The sequence below is a fragment of the Bos indicus x Bos taurus genome, chromosome 16 (genome assembly GCF_003369695.1).
Source record: "Bos indicus x Bos taurus breed Angus x Brahman F1 hybrid chromosome 16, Bos_hybrid_MaternalHap_v2.0, whole genome shotgun sequence".
Lineage (NCBI taxonomy): Eukaryota > Metazoa > Chordata > Mammalia > Artiodactyla > Bovidae > Bos > Bos indicus x Bos taurus.
Window position 1 is genome coordinate 4469552 of NC_040091.1, and position 5169 is coordinate 4474720.

Consider the following 5169-nt stretch of genomic DNA (forward strand, 5'->3'; position numbering starts at 1 on the left):
TCGCACAAGAGCATGATGAGATAGGTGCTGCTGTTATTCCCATTTTATGGATGAAGAAACTAAAGTCCAGAAAGGTAAAATCTCTTGTTCAAGTTGTTCAAGTTCACAGCAAATATTTCTGAAGGTAAAATATGAAGACAGATGGCAGCCTAGTGAACCATGCATTTAACCACTTCACTTTGCTAGCTGGTTGGAATGCCCAGTACTTTGAGAGCTCTTGGTCAGTAGAGGCTCTGGCTGTAGCAGTAGCTCTGCCTGGAGAGGAAAGTGATGAGCCTTCCTTCCAAGCTATTAACTCCCTGGTGCCACTTACCTCTATAACATCTTTATTGAACTTCATTTTTCTAGTCATCTGAACCTTGTCTCCTCAATAAGCAGAATAAGTTCCTTTGGAAATGATAGGATTGACCTGTCCACTCTGATTACTTTAAGCTCTTAGACCTTGGATTAAGAACCTTAGAACCACTCTACTTTTCTGGGCCTCAGTTTCTGCTGAGAGAGTGCATATAAAGATGGACAATGGCTACACTCTGTATAAAAGTAGAACTCTGATCCATAGTCTGCAGCACCCAGCCCAGGAAACCAACCCATTATCTGCAGTAAGCAGCCCACGGAGCTGGTCTGCTATCTGTAAGTTAGATTGGTATGAAATCAGACCAGAGTCTCTAGCAACCAGCCCATGAAGGCAAACCATAACTCTTGTAGCCATTGGATTCAAATGGCCAGGACTTGATTAAAAACTGGCAACTTCCTCAATTTTTGTCCCTGTTTCTAACCAAGCATGAACCGGAAAAAGCCAAATAATGTGTCCTTAACCAATCACATAGGATGTTCTGCCTCTAGTTAGCCTACTGATGGCCCCTCGTGTCAACAACCTCCAGTTAAGGCATATCTGACAAGTTCCTTGTTTTCTCCTGTAACGATTTCCCACTTCTGCAGGCTTTTGTCGTTCAGTTGCTCAGTTGTGTCCAACTCTTAGAGTCTCTGCAGAAATGTGTCGTGGTGGCTGACTCTCTTTCTATAACAAGCTCTGAATAAATAGCTTTGCTTGATCTCTTTTGGTTGGTCTTCATTTACTCCACACTGCAAAATTAAATGAAAGAGTTAGGACAGATGATTCTGAATTCTAGAAACTGGATGTGCTAAATCTATCTCAGAAGATCCGATCTAGCTGCTGCTGCCTTCATGACTGGAAGGGGTTTGTATGGTTCCTGTGTCACCAGCTTTGGATTCAGAATTTGAGGTGAGCATATCAATTGGAAATACCCAGGTGATGTCAGTGAAACTGGACAAGGCTTCCCTCTGATGGAGGGGTGGGCTCAGAAGGCAGAGGATCTCCTAAAGCTACGAATGAGATCCAGCTGCAGGGTGGCTCAAAGAATAAAAAAGTCTGCTGAACCTTTCATTTCTACCATGCCCTAGGATTGCCCCAACTTCTTATTTTCAAGGACTCAGGTCTTCTCCAACATAGTCCAGTGTAACTTTGTCTACCTGTTTCTCTTCCATACAGATGGAGAATGAATGGACCATTTCCCTGCAGGACTCTTAAGTTCCTGCAGGACAGGACTGTGTTAAAAAAGCCTACTTTATTTCAGCACAGTATAAAATTACATTATTGATGAGGACTAAATTCAAAAGCAGGCGAATGGAATGTGTCTTTAAAAGTTAAAAAAAAAAAAGAAACTACTGTTCTATGTTTGAGGCCCTCAGCCAATTTTTTCATGAATTAACAGCTTTGGCTTTTGCTAGAAAATAGATAACCCACCCTGCAGATTGGGCCTTGTCAACAGGAGGCAGCAGAAAAACAACTGGTAAAAGAATGAACTAACAGAGCCACTCCTGATTCACTGCAAGACTGGGAGGAAAGCAGGTGACAGACACTCTGGTTCAGCCCAGCTGTCAGGACCACAATGAGTCAGTTGCTTAACAGGAAGAAGGCAGGACTCAGAGGCCTGGAGGCAGGAAGCTGTGGATTACAACCAGAGTGCTAATACCTTTCAAAGTACATTCTTTGAACATTAGAGATAGGAGAGGACTTACAAATTACTTTACAGGGTAGCTGGGGTTCAGAGAGGAAAGTGACTTGCCTAAGGTTACACAGAGAGTTATGGCAGAGTTGACATTAAAGCTCAGGTCCCTGTACTTCCAGGACCACTACATCTCAATTTGGTTTAAGAAGAAATAAAAATAACCCAGATTGGAAATGAAGTCAGTCTTTATGCATAGATTACAGGCCCATCTAGGGAGAAATATCCAATGGACTTACAACAAGCTAGTAGAATAAAAAAGTTTTGTTTGATAGCAGGATACAAGGATACAAGATCAGTTGTATTCCCATATACCAGCAACAATCAACTGGAACTTGAAATTCTTAAAAAGTACTACTTACAATAGCATCAAAAAGTAGGAAATCCTTGAGGATAAATCAAGAACAAAATATGTAGAAGGGCACCAAACTTCCCGTGCCTGCAGAGAGCTGTGGTACAGACGGGCTGAGAGGAGAGTGGCTGCCAACAGAGGGCGCAGGGCGGACGCACGGCCCACGCAGCCGTGGTGGAAGATCCGCTTCCAACGGGTGGTGGCCCTCATCAAGGCCGGCAAGACTGACAAGGCTTCGGCCTTGGTCTCTGCCCCGGTGCCCACCCCGGACGCTGAGATCCTGCTGACCCTGGCTGGGGAGAAGCCCTTGGGAGGAGGGCCCCCTCATCATCCCTACAAGATGCGGGGGCTCTGTCCATGGGCATGGACCTGCCGCTCATGGGCCTGGTGTTCGCCTCCGTCCACATCTACAGATCCTTCTTTCTCATTCAGCTGGCCCGAGACAATTTTTTCCACTGTGGGGTCTTCTAGGAGTCCTACCTGTCCTTCCGGGTCCGCACTCGCATGGAGCTAGAGGAGGACGGAAGATCTAACTGGAGGAGAGGAACTGCGAGGGCATCAACGTGCTCATGCCCTGGTTTGGGGACATCCTCCACGATTCCAGCAAGGCTCACTGTCTATCACGACTTCTCCCTGGACAGGAGCCACTTCATTGTTCAACGCCACCAACCTGCTGCCCCCTCACAACTTCTGGGAGTTCCTGGTGAGGACGTGCAGAGGGGCACCAACTTCCCGCAGACACACGTCACCCCAGAGGAGATAGTGGTCAAGGAGCACGTCAGCGACAGGAGGCCTCGGCCTTCTTCGCCTCCCACCTGTTTGTAGCGGGAAGGACACCTACCGCCGGTGGCGCCGGGTCACCCGGAAGCGGAAGTACAAACGAGGGGCCAACAACAGCAATGGCCACCCGCCATTTTGAGAGCTCCTGGGTCCGGAGACGCCAGGGTGAGGGTGGTGGGAAACCTGCCCAGGGCTCCAGGCTTGCCCCGACCCTCTCTCATTTTCTCTGGAGGCCGCTCCCTGGCTCTCCTTCCATTCACTTAGCTCATGCTTTGGACACCTTTCCCTAGATGGGACATGTGTCCCCTTTCTCTCCAGCCCTGCTCACCTCCCTGTACCACAGCTGTGACGTCTCAAGGCCACCATCTCTGCCGACTTCTCAGGCCTGGGGGGTGGGTGGGGCGCCCAAGATGGTTCTGTGACCCTCATGAGGTCAGGTGACTGGGGTCCTGAGTGGCAGCCAAAGGAGAAGGATTGGCTGGAAGGACCAGGCCTGGCCGGGTGTTGGGGTGAGGAGAGGGAGTGGGTTCAGGGATGTCTGCACAGCTGGCAGAGTCCTGAAAGGCACCTTGCCAAACACACTTCCTCGCCAGTGCTGACTCCCGGGCCTGAGCTGAGGATGGAGGAAATGTGCTCAGGAATGGCGCCCCCCCACCCCATCCTCCAGAGCCCAGGGATGGTGGCTGTCCTGGGGATCTCTCCAGGACTCATGTCAGTGCCTTCAGCCACCAGTGGGAGCCTGAGTTTGGAGGGGTGGGATGAGTCTGTCAAGCACAATCAACTTCCCAGTGGAACCAAAGAAGGAAGGAGTCGGGGCTGGAAGGGCAGGAGCTCAAGGAGGATCCCCTAAGCCACAGTCACAGAGGAACATCTTGGGGTGGAGCGGTTCTCTTTTCATCCTGTCTACTGGCAGCTGGGCGAGATGAGCAGTGAGAAGAGAGCGGTGTGTAGGTCCTGCTGAGGGGGTGGGGCTCCCTGCTTTCCAGCTCAGGGCTGTTTTGGAAGATACCTGGGGGAAGGAGAGGAACAGTCATCTGGTACTTGTGCACCCAGCCTCTTCTTTGTTCTAAAATTCCGTCCCCCTCTGCTTTGGGCAATGCAGCATTATTTTCCTTTTCCCTCTCACTTTTGCATATTTTTACTGGTCATTTCACATGTTAACCATTCTCAGTCCTGAGCCGTGAGGAGGAGGGCTCCCATTTCTCCTGTCAGACTTAAGTGCTCTCTGGAGATGAAACTTAAATGTTTTGTATATTTTCTCAATCAGATCTCTTTTCATAAGTGTTTGTAGAACCTTTGACTTCTGGAAAAAAAAAAAAAAAGATGTAAAAGAGCTCTATACTGAAAACTGTAAATCATTGCTGGCGAAATGAAAGATTATCTAAATAATGGAGGAATTTCCCTGATGGGCCACACACCCAGTGCAGGGTGCCTGGGATGGATCACTGGATCCCACATGCTGCAAGGAAGATTGAAGATTCCCTGTGCCACAACTAAGAGACCTGGCACAAGCAAATAAAGAAATATTTAAATATTTAAAAATAAGAAATAATGGAGAGATATACCATATTCTTAGGTCTTGATAATTACTAAGATGCTAATTCTCCCCAAATTGATCTATATATTCAATGCAATCAGTATAAAAATTTCAGTAGCCTTTTTTAAGGTAGAAACTGACAAGTTCACTTTAAAATTCATATTAAAATACAACAAACTTAATCAAAATAACTGAAAAAGAACAAAATTGGAGGATTAATATTATTATATTTGAAGACATATAAAGCCATGGCAGGGCTTCCCTGGTGGCTCAGAGGTTAAAGCGTCTGCCTGGAATGTGGGAGACCCAGGTTCGATCCCTGGGTCGGGAAGATCCCCTGGAGAAGGAAATGGCAACCCACTCCAGTACTCTTGCCTGGAGAATCCCATGGAGGGAGGAGCCTGGTAAGTTACAGTCCATGGGTTCGCAAAGAGTCAGACACTACTGAGCGACTTCACTTTAATTTTCAAAGC

General features: G+C 47.7%; 1 pseudogene; it reads left to right on the top strand.

Moving 5' to 3' along the window:
• The first annotated feature begins 2704 nt into the window (after positions 1 to 2704).
• On the top strand, positions 2705 to 4432 carry LOC113907063 (annotated as a pseudogene).
• Positions 4433 to 5169: the final 737 nt, after the last annotated feature.